The sequence below is a fragment of the Callorhinchus milii genome, unplaced genomic scaffold (assembly GCF_018977255.1).
Source record: "Callorhinchus milii isolate IMCB2004 unplaced genomic scaffold, IMCB_Cmil_1.0 Scaffold2, whole genome shotgun sequence".
Lineage (NCBI taxonomy): Eukaryota > Metazoa > Chordata > Chondrichthyes > Chimaeriformes > Callorhinchidae > Callorhinchus > Callorhinchus milii.
Window position 1 is genome coordinate 7,718,600 of NW_024704743.1, and position 12,227 is coordinate 7,730,826.

Below are 12,227 nucleotides of genomic sequence, written 5' to 3' on the forward strand. Positions count from 1 at the left end.
AAGTGCCTAACCCCTTGCTCTGTGGCTGCCCTTGACTTTATAAGCCAAGTTTGAGCAGGCACTGCATAGACATATGTGACAGACATAGATTCTTTGGCTCAGTTGGTAGCATTCTCATTTCAGTCACAAGGTCGTGGATTTGGACTTGGTATCATCCTCTACGTTACATTTCGGAGCAGTGTTGGCTGCTTTATTGGAACTGTTGCCTCTGCAATGAGATGTTAAACTGCAATCTAGACTGTTCCAAAGAGTCTTCTAGCGGATGAGACTTTAAACCAAGGTCCAGTCTACAGTTAATTTATGCGCTGTTGGATCCATAAGCAGCTGTAAAGTGAAAGGCCGATTTATCTGGAGAACTGTTCACCAAAACACAGGCCGCAATGCAATAAGGATGTCAAGCAGGGGCCTACTTCTGGCTTGTCATGTTGTTACCACACCTCACATCCTTTATAAAGTTTTAAAGTTACATTATGGGCACTTGCAGCATGTAGCTCATTGTGGTCCTGACCAACCCAGAAGTCGATCATTTATAGCGTGGGAATCTGGCTTAACCTGTGACTATGTTGACCTACGCTGTCTGGTGTAAATTCATGTATCTCCTTAAATGGACGTATTGGGCACCCATATCTACATAAATCCCACCAGGATAAAATGTTAAACTGAGGTCCTGTCTGGCTGTTCAGGTGCAGGTGGATGTTAAAGATCTGTGACCCTATTTGAAAAGAGAAAGGAGTTGCTTCTTGTGTTCTGGTGAACAGTTCTCCAGATAAATTGGTCTTTCACAAGCTACTTGTGGTTCTGACTGTGCACAAATTAACTGCCATGTTTGCCTACCAATACACAGTCACTACATTTATCTGTGAAGCTCTCAAGTTTTTTTTTGACACGATAGCGTGCTATATCTTTTGGGGATTTTCAAAGATTTGTCATCGTATACCTGAAGTAATTATCATGAGCGGCAGTTCACGTTTTGCGAAAATGTAAAATCACACGCCACAAAGGTGTTTTGTCCTGGAGTTGTACTGTTCTAAAGTTAGCTCTAATTTCTACAGAGTTTGGGTTCCATATCAAGTCGAGACTTTTGTGACTTAACTTGGCGATTTAAAAATCTATACTGGCAAAGAAACACTTTGCACAGAGCATCTATGATCACATTGACAAGGTCAGTGTAATTTCGGTAAAGCTGGAAGAAGGAGACGTGTGAAATATTTGGACAGCTGTACTGCAGGCAGCCTTTTAAGCTAAGATTTCAATAAATGGTAATCGGGCTGTGCAATTCCATTAACTCTGTCTATTAACTGTGGGAAAAAAAAACAGCCAGCAGTGCAAAGTTATACTTTCTTTCAAGCCTGTGTCTGGAGAAACTATTCTGAGTTCTTACCCTTAGCAGGCTTCTTGCATTTATATAAAGAAATGGTGGCCAAACACAGGCCGAAAGTTTCTTGATTGAATATTTCTTGATTTACGCCATAAATACTAAATCAAAAAAAAATTGGATTGACCACCACTGACATAGAACCTCTCACATACGAGTGTCTTAACGTGCTTGATAAATGGAATGGTGGACACTGAGCAGGGAAATTAGAGATTTAAAGATGTTGAGCAAATACATGATCCATGGTTGTGTTCTTGGGAGGTTTCTGACTGTGGGGAGAACGTTAACCAGGTGAAGTAACTTTGGAAGAGAGTTTGAATGCTTGGTGTCTAAAAGCTCAGGTGGTGGAACAAGACATGGACCTGTGCCAGAATAACTTGAAGAAACTGACTGGAGGTAGTGTGGGTAGTGTGTGGTGAAATTGTGGCGAGAGTTGAGGACAAGGATATTAAACTCAGGATATTAAACTCAGGGTTCCTAGGAGACGAAGGGTCTTGGCAAGGAAGGTGTTACTGGGTGCACAGAGGCTTGTGCTGGAGGATGTTGATACTGGTAGCAGACTTGAGATGATAAATTAAAAGCATTGTTTGTGTGATGATTTTGCCCCCCTTCCCCTCAATATATTGTCTTCATTATTTGTCTACAAAACACACAGTCACTACACTAATATAAATCTTGTGAAGGCCTTTGAGAAATTTGTTTCAAGGACTACTGTATATCAAGCACAAAGCTTATTATATGTACACTAAAGATAAGCCTAGCAAAAATGGTTGCCTACAGGGAACTGAAGGTAAGGCTACTGCTCCTTTCAATAAATGGTCATTTACACTCTGAATTCCTCCTACAAATTGGAATGGCTTTTGTGTGCTATCAGAACCTTATTGAATTTTATGTTTCAAATCTACAATTCTTTATTCTCACGTATTCTACAGTTCATTTTCTAAGGACAATTGTGCTTCAAGTCTTCTATAGTCTGTTTATTTGTCTAGTTACCATTTGAAACTGTTGGCCATGGTTTTTGACTGGGTATTTTTGTAGGAATGCTAAGTGTTTTAGTGTGCACTGTAAAAACTGAGGGTAATGACCACAGACTTAAAATGCATATTTTTGTTTCAGAACTGGGGAAGGAATATTCAATCGGAATTGGAAGAGGAAAATTATTCCAAAAGAGAGCTCTAAGGTACAGTATTATATTTTTTGTTAAAAATCTGCTTCTTGTAGTTTCTCATCATACTAGCATTAAAACTCCTGGCTCTGTCCTGAAATACTTTTTCAATGTATAACGTATTTGCCAGATACCTGAATCCACTGGAAATCCAGAAAAGCTCCACACAATGTTTGACATAATCTGTAACTTACCTACAAGTAATTATCTATTGCACCAGGGAATTGGTTATGTTAACTGGTGAAGTATTTGATGCGGGTGCAGACAAGCCAATGGGAGCAAGGATTTTCCCACTCATTCCCTGTTATCTCTGTGAACCAAAGCCTAACAGGTAGGACAGTCCCACCTGGATAAGCAATAGCAGGCTTGCCAAATAGTGCTCTCAGGGTAAGCCATGCAATTTTAGCTGGTCAAACTCCAGCAGTGCCCCAAGCCATTGGAATTAGGGTGCATTCCCCCTGGGAGAAACTGTACATTCTATTGCAGACACGGGAAGTTTTCATGTATAGTTAGCATACATGTGCATAATTCTGTCTGGTTTAGATGCTAGTGTTCCACATGTGTCAGACATAGACATCCCAGCTGGCCAGAAAAAAATGTGTGGTTCATTATGCTCATGGAATTTCTCAGTAATAAGGAATCCCATTAATATTCCTGTGAAACTGTGGGAAACGCAGCTCTGGAAACAGATCCATCTGAGAATTAAACCCCAATGATACTATGGAAATTCCAGGACTGTTCAGCCTGATGCTCTCCTGGTGGTATTAGCATATTTAACTTCATCCTGTCATCTTAACGCAAAATATTGCTTTTAATCACACGGTCACTTAGGATTTCTGATCAGCTGGTACTTGGAACGTTGCGCTTTTAAAGCACTGCGGACAACTAACTTGCTAATTAAGCCCTGGATGTAATAATTTTTGAAAATTTTGGATGATCTTGAATTTTAAGTGATGATAGTCAAGCTAAGACTGTAAGGTGTCGGCCTTCGGGGCTCACCTTTTGCACACCTGAGAGAAGTACTTTGTCTAGATGTGAGTCAGCATTTTAGGAGACATTCTCTTGGAGTTGGGAGAATTGACATTTACTCTGGACTGTCCCAACTGTTCCTACTGAAGAGTTTCTGTTATTGGACTTTTTTGAAGAAGAAAAAATAGAGGCCATATTTTAAAGAAAGCCTTGAGGTGTTTAGACATTCATTCGAGCACGTGGCCAGGATTATTTAATCAACGGGGAAGCAGTTTTTTGAAAGGTCAAGCCATCACTATTCTGGAAAATGTAGAACCATTAGATTGGCATCTATGGAGATGACAAATATTGGAGTCTATTTACAAGTAAGTCTAGCATATTTTGAATAAAGAAAAAGACAAGCCTAGGTGTACATATGAAAGGTTAGTGTGTTGATCCAGGTTATTTGAATTTGGCGGTAGCAATTGGATGATATAACTTTCTATCTTTGGAAAATATTGCCCTTTACAAAAGCCCGTTGACTGAAGTGAAAGTTCAAGGAGACCAAGGAGATTTTGTAAAATCAGTAATTGATTGCCTAGGTATTAGGAACACAGGATGGGTCTTAGTGGCTTCATTTGTGAATCCGTGACCAGCAGACTACCAGAGGGATTGGTTGAGGAGATCTGACTGCGATGGTTATAAATCTTATAAGTGTTGGCTACGTAACCTCTGTAAAATTCTCTAAATTGCAAAAGAATCGCATGTCACATCCGCTCATCAGGATTTATACCAAATTGTGTGGGAAATTGTGGAGTGTTTGGAAAGAAGGGATTAAACTTCAGCTCTTTAACTGAGCGGGTGAATGGCAGATGGTATGATTTAGTGCTGAGAAATGGGATGCCTGTTGATGCTGAAATAGCAAATGTTACGCAATGGTTTGAGGTGGATTGCGGCGAAAGCAGAAATGTCACCCAATCTGACATCTTGACAAGTCTTGTTGGCTGAGAGAGCAAATAACGTTAAAATGTAGAATTCTGTGAATAGGTTCAAGATGTGGTGTTGTCTTGTACTGGTTCCTAAATATGCAGTGGAAATAATTTAAAGCTGTACCAAAGGTTTAGATCAATGAGCCAATAAGAACAATCAACTTGAAGAAAGTACAGATGGGGCCTCACTTTAATGTTTCATTTGATGGCTGCCCCTCCCCTGTGCCTGAATAACAGGGACCAAGAGTTTTCAAATGAGTTAATCTGGTACCTTGTGCTTCAAGCACAAAAGCTCGTCTGCAATAGTCCATGACTGTCACAAGTGACTTCTGCTGCAGTGATATTGGCAGCTAACAGCCTCAGGTCCAAACACTGTGACAAAGTCAGAAGAATACATAGTTCACCCTTGCAGCGGGTTGGTAAATTATTTAATGGTTTGACTGCAAGTTTAGTTGAAGCTCTACCCTAGAAGGTTGAACAGCCTATTGGGATAAAAGGTCTGTGTACAGAGTACACAAAATCTTCAGCTCCTTATAACTAAAGCGGTGAATTGTGCCAGAAAAAAAGAATGTACACTCCCCCCTGATATTTTTTCCCTTCGCTGTAAATTATCTTTCATTATTTATCCAATTAATTCCCTTTTAAATGATGTTCTGGACTCCACTTCCACCGAAATTTATTGTAATGCAATCCATATTCTATCCTATGGGGGATCTGTCTGGATGGGGGAGCTGGTTGTGTCTGGTTCGGTCTCTCTGAGTGATAGATGGGGTGTGGGTGGGCTGAGTCTGTCAGCGGTCTGTTCAGATGTGTCTGGGTGAGGGATGGGGTCTGGTTGTGTCTGGGTGGGGGGTAGGGTCTGGGTGGGGGATAGGGTCTGGGTGGACGTGGATGTGTCTGGGTGGGGGTTGGGGTTGCGTGAGGGATGGGGTCTGGGTGTGTCACTCTTCAGTAATTCTATTCTATACCAATGGTTCTTGTGTGCTGTGGTCAGTGACGCTTGCCACCAGCCAAACCTGATCTGAAATGGAATAACATTTTTTCCGTGGCCCAAATGTGATCTTATCTTAGATCCTATCTCACATTATGGAAGTCATTTTGGGCTGTCATCTACTTTTATGTTCAACTTTTGACAAAACATATGCTTACAAGCTTGTAATTGTTTCCAGCTGTCCATACAGCTGGTTCCTACCACCAAGAATGTTGGGTTATGCATGATATCTCTGACACTTTGAAATGCATCATGCTTGCATCGCTATCTGTAAAACTAATTGCAAGCAATTAAATGTGGAAAAACTCAATTTGTAGCTTTTCTCAACACAGTCAGGGCTACATTTACACACCGATATTTCAACTTGCATCCAGGATCTATATCGTCCACCTGATTTGTTGTATGCGTTTTAGTTGAATGCTATAATTGTGTTAACCGTATAATCCTTTAAAGGATTGTAAACTGCTTTTCTGGTTCGTTAAGAGTGAAGGCTTTGTTTTTTGACTCATTCATTTCATATTAATCCCTTGGTGGGATATTATGTTGCATTGTTCAGTGAAAGTCTCTTAAGTTGTGTAGCTTTCCACTAACAGCTACAAGGTCTTGAGATGGGCCTTGAAGGAGGTGTGGGTGTGAGGCGGAGGGATTCTGTGAGGGAGTTCCAGAGAGTGGGGCAGAAAAGTTGAAGGGCCGACCACTGATGGTAGGGTGGGCAGAGGATGTGGAGCAGGCCAGTGCCCACTGTGTGGAAGGAATGGCCAGATTGGAATGGTTTTAAAAGGTGGTAGAGGTAGAGAACGACAAGACTGTGAAGGGCATTAAAAGTGAAGATGAGTCTTAAACTCGATCCTCTGGGGGATGGAGAGCCAGTGAAGCTGGGTGAGGAGGGTCACAGAGCTTGGTGCTGGAGAGGACACGAGCTGTAGAGTTCTGAATAATCTGCAACCTTTGGAGGGAAGAAGGCCAGCGAGCAGAGAATTAACATAGTCAAGCCTGGACATGATGAAAGCATGGTTGAGGGTATTGGTGGCCTGAGGGGAGAAGTAATGGTAGAGGCGGGTGATGCTACGGAGGTGGGGGAAGGCTGAATGGATCATGGCATGGATGTGTGGTTTAAAGGACAGTTGAGGGTTGAACAAGACCTCAAGGTTTTGTACTGGCTTGGTGAGGTTCCTCACCAAACCCGAATGTATGCAGAAGGCTGAACAGTCTATTGAGATAAAAGGCTTCTACACAGAGTACAAAATGTTGAGCGTCTTACAACTAAAGTGATTTATTTTGCCAGCAAAAAGAATGTACAATCATGGACACTTATAGCTATAAAGGCACATTTGTCTTAAAAATTGATGGATTCAGATCTTCAGAGCAGTAAAGCCTAGTGTTTGGAAGGTTTTCTAACGGTTGATAGTATGAATACCATCAGTATTTGTCTTTTCATTTGTGAACTGCTGTTACAGTTGGAATTCTGAGGTTGTTAGAAATAGTGTAGAAAATAGATGAATTATCCAAATGCCCTTATTTTAGTCTGGTTTCTCAACGTGGACCACAACACCAGTGGGGAGTGGCGAGGAGTCTGGAGACAATTTCCTGCCCACAATACTCCTAGGAGCAGGAAGCAGTGCTTTCCATGGCAAACTATTTAGCTGGGTAAACTCCAGCAGCACCTCCAACTCCCACTCAAAGGTCCCCAAGCCTTTGCTCTTGCCAACTTGTGCCTAATTCTCTGGAATTACATAAGCAGGGTGCGTCCCTCTGGGGAGAGAGCATTCATTCCATTCCTGGCACACAAATTAAAATGGATAGGTGGCATGTATGGAATTCTGTCTGGCTTGGACAATCTTAAATATGGTGATGGGTTTCCAGTCACAACTGGCTGGCCACACCCTTTTACACTTGTCGACCTTGGATTTGTAGCCTTTTGTCACTGGTGTAGCAGTAGTTTTATAAGAAATGATCAATCAATCCATACATTTCGTACAGCGCATTTTCACATCAGTAGGACTCTCAAAGCGCTGCACAATAAAGTTTCATGACTGTGAATTTTGTGGGAAAAAGTCGCAATGTATGTGGTGATAGTAATGGGTGATATGTTCTAGTTTCCAGAAGGAGTTCTCTTTTGAAGACAAAGAAGAATTTGTCAAGAGCACAAAAGACATAGACGCCAATCTACTTGCTGTACTTCCTAAAGGTTAGTAATATGCTGGAACAGTGATAGAATTTCTTTAGCTAGTTAAATTAGATAATTATTTGGTGGAGGACAAGTTTGCAGAGCTATGGGGAGAGTGCGGGGAAGTGGGATTGAATTGGATGGCACTTTTCAAAGATCCGGCACAGGCATGAAAGGCCGAATGGCCTCCTTCTGTGCTGTATGATTCTATGATTACAAAAACACCAAGATAGTGGGAGGTATTCATAGCATCAACACTCGATGGAAGGGATTAATTGTGCTTTGAGAACTTAAGCTGAAGTGTTAATGTAAAGGTGGCAAGAGCAGGAATCTTCACCGCTGGGCCCTAAATGAAATCAGTTGCCAAATTTAACCATTATTAAATTACCCCAGATCTCAATGCTGGCATATATCTCATGGATTGATACAGTTGAAATGTTCAGGTCGGGTTCATAAATATTATTTTCTTTCTCTTCCATTATTTTCCCCACCTCCAGAGGTTAACATGGCACCAACCTTGAGAGGTAAACGTGGTGCACACAGTTCAAAGCTGCACTGTTTTGTCGCATTGCATTTGACATTTAATATGTTTCCAATTCTTTCTTATGGGTGTAAATTCTGAAGAGCTGATCCTTCATTTTCTTCAAAGTTACTATACTATCAAGTGAATTGACTGTATATATTGTGGGCGAAACGTGGCAGCCAATTGCACATAGCAGTGTCCTACAAACAGTTATGGATAGAGTGACCACATTTTTTGGGGGGAGGGATTATTACCCCGGGAAAAGCGATCCGCCAATCGACTAACAACTGGGTTCCTACTTACTGCTAGGTAAACAGAGACTCGTGGAGTAAGGAAACTTGCCCTATGTTTCAACTTGCCAGAATCGAACCCAGGTCCTCTTGCGAGACGAGTGCTCTAACCACTAAGCTACAGGACTCCATGCGTTTATAGATTCAAGCCGATTATAACATGAATTGAGAGTTCAGAACTAAGTAACAGTATGATGGTATCGAGTCTCGACCAAGATTTGAGATTGGAAAGGGATTCTGCTTCTCTCCCAAATTATGAATGTAATAAATAATAATCGTTGCATTTCATACAGTGCCTTTCACATTAGGAAGATGCCTCAAAGCGCTTCACAAGATTTACTGCAAAATTTAGCCACTGTAGGTGAACTGTACTTAGTAGATGAACAAAATGTACACTATGTTTAAAATAAAGTTATGGTAGTGATGATGATGATAATAATGATCCTTTCCATTGGAGATGTTCTTCAGGCCAAACCTGTTGAAGGTGGTGCTCAGCCCAGTGAAAACATGAGTGATTCACAAAGATAATGATCGATAGATAGTCAAATTACCATTTGATGTTATCTTGGGTTTCTGGTACCAGTTGAGTTGCGTGTATAAAACTGTAATATAATAGTGTCCTAGTCAGTGCTATCTTAGTGTCCTGTACCTTACTTACAGCCATGCAAAAAATGTGAGATGATTAATGCAAAGGAACCATGATGCAGCCCAAGGGAATTGGGGTAGAATCTGTGGCATGAAAGCAATCCTTGGCAACTGCTCGACAAATTATTATTAGTGCATCATAGATTACCATGTTAGTGTCTGTGTTCATTTAGGGGACGTACCAGAGTAGGTCACAGCAGAGTTTTGCAATGAATTGGTAATGCATGACCTCGATCATCGGCGGATCTTAGACAGCACATTTTTGGCCATTTTTCTCCTCTGATTCCTATCGGTTCTGATGCACAGATCCCCCCTTGGCATTTTCTTTGCACTTGAAAATGACATCTGTGTCTGGTTCACAGGCTTCTACATTCCTGCGCTGTCCTGTTGCTATAATGCAGTCACCATTTTCTATCCTCTCCGCTGAGTTATGACCCAGTAATGTGTTCTTCACCCACACTTCGCTAAGTTCCTCCCCCCATACGTGTATTCAAACGATATGTGGGCACGATCGCATAGTGTTTACAGAAAGAGGGCAAAACTTCTAGCGGTTTTGGGTAACCAGGGATAGTGAAGGGAGTTTAAAAGGTTTTGATTTTAATCGTTCTTTTTCTCTTTTCACCTACTTTCCTTGTGTGCTGTTCCCAATTTTCTTCCACCACAAGGTACTGCACAGATGGCACTGCATTGCCTCCTTTGTTAGGGTATGGAATAACAAGCATCGGTACCTTGCCCCCGAGTGGCTATTTTTGGTCCGTTTTAAAAGTACCTGGTGAATTCTCAAAATGTCAGTTCTTGGGAGTATTATTTTAAATAACTGGGTTATCGGGTACAGAAATATTTTGGGGGAGGTGGAGAATGGAGGGTTAATGACCTGTTTTTAGCCTGGAATCAAATTCCTCTTTTTTTCTCTCTGTTTTACTTCTTGACTCTAAAGTGGGTGGAGTGCAGTGAATTTCTGATAGCTATTATTGCAGATCCCCATGAGGCTGTAACTGGGTTCACTTTGTATGAATTGCTTCCAGATATTTTAGAAATCCAAGCAATAAGTGCTTGCCACTTAAACTGATTTTAAAAATCCTTTTTGGTGTGGGGGTGTTTTCAAAAGAGAAACTGCCTTCAGGATTTCATCTTTGCGTTCAAGGCTATTTATCTGTTGGTACAATTAAGTCTGGATTTGAGACCAAATCATGTGTTAAAGTTTTACAGATGTAGATGAGGTCATTCACTACATAATGACACTCTGTGACCAGGAACTGTAGTGGAGACATTGCCTTAATGACTGCAGTAAGTAACAGGAGCATGCCTTAGGAAAACTAGGTTAACCCCTAATGAGTATTGTGTTTCTTTGGCAACTTATTTCCGTTTTTGCCAACTTTCACTCCTTTCCTAACTTCCTTGAAGGAAAATGGTTCCATGGAAACTAACCATCTCCTGGGCCTTGCCCAAGCCGTGCTTTTTCATGCGAGTCTAGACAGTGCGTGCCAGAGAGCTGTCCAACCATGGAAGTCTCAGCTGACCTTACTCGTGGAGTTTCCAACAGGGGTTTACTGGATAGCGATCAGGAATGGGAAACGCTGGGATGATTTTTTTAATGGAAATATTTTATATTTTTTTGAGTCCAGGTGTAGACATCCTGTCGTCGGGTTTCACAAGTTTTGCATCTCTCAGGGCAGGATTTCTTCTTATTCAGCTCCTGTTAACCCTGCAAGCCAAAGCCCTAACAATAGACGGTGCTAGCTGGACAAACAGCAGGAAAGCTTGCCAGGCAGTGCTCTCATTAGCAAGTGAATACAGTTTTAGCTGGTTAGAATCCAGCAGTACACCAACACACATTCTGGGGTCCCCAAGCCTTGGCTCCTGCCAGCCTACACCTAATACTCTCTGGAATAAGGTAAGCAGGATGCATCCCTCCAGAGGGAGAGAGTGCATTCCATTTCAATACACAGAGATTTCCATGTGTAGGCAAGATGATTGAAGCCTCAGTTTGGTTTGGATACTCTCAAGCACGAGATGGGTTTCCGCATGTGTCAGACACCCGACTAACCCAAAAAGGTTTTCCATCTTCGTTGAAAACACACCAGATTAGCAAACTTCATCAGTGCTGTCATTCAACCAATGGACATAATGAGGCAGTGTTTATTTTAGTCTTTAATCTAAACCTAATGCCACAAATATTATAGTAATGCAATTGCCAACTTATTTTTAAATGCATTGTGGGCTCCCATTGCTTTTAGGAACATTTATTTCATCCCCGCTATATTGTGACATCTACAAGCCACAGCATTAGAATAAAGCAAAATGGCTAAAATGAGTAAAGTTCTGGAAGTAAATGTAATTCCATTTAAGTGGAAGTATTTTTTCAGCTAATCTCGAATTTAGAACTGGCACAACTTATTTGAACTCCACTTATTTCGGTTGGAAAGTACATGCTCCCAGAGTGTTCCGTGCTTAGATGTTCCGTGCTTATCATCCTGTTAAAACATTTTTAAATAAAATTTTACCCACAAATGTATGCAGTCAATTAACTTTGCAGTATATTCTGTGAAGCGCTTTGAGATGTCTCGAAGATGTGATAAGGCGCTATATCAAATTCAAGAATTATTATTATTTTTATAAAATACAGTGGAGCCTTGTTCTCACGTGTGGTTTGGTTGCTTTCTGTAAAATCTTAAATGCCAGGCGCAATAAAGTGTTTCATTGTAATTGTGCACAGCTAGACTGGCTTGCTCCCTCCACAACTCTAAAACAAATATAGCCAACTTTCAGTTCACCACCAATATAATTTCCTGTTTGCTGTGCAAAGCAGGAAGTGACTGGTAGTAACCTAGCGACCCAGAAGTCGGTCATTTATTTTAGCTTGGAAATAGCTGACTTCTGGGTTATTCGATTAAAGTCACTTCCTGCTTTGCACAGTTGCAGCAAACCTGGGAACTGGGAAATGAGGTGCATGCGTGGAGACTAGGGTCATTGTCTCACAAGCGAGAAGACTTGGGTTCAATTCCCGGCAAGTTGAAACCTTGGGCAAGTTTCCTTACTCTACAAGCCTCTGTTTACCCTGCTGTAGGTAGGAACCCGGTTGCTAGTCGATTGGCGGACCGCTTTCCGGGGGTAATAATCCCTTCAAAAAAAAT

General features: G+C 41.4%; 1 protein-coding gene across 11 annotated transcripts in view; it reads left to right on the forward strand.

The window, feature by feature from the left end:
• Positions 1–12,227, forward strand: part of svila (supervillin a) — a 109,779-nt gene that overhangs the window by 3,484 nt on the left and 94,068 nt on the right. For all 11 annotated transcript variants that reach the window (XM_007905428.2, XM_007905429.2, XM_007905430.2 and 8 more), the window contains exons 2-3: positions 2,492–2,555; positions 7,565–7,656. The gene's annotated coding sequence lies outside the window, so the exon portion shown is untranslated. The remainder of the gene's footprint in view (positions 1–2,491; positions 2,556–7,564; positions 7,657–12,227) is intronic.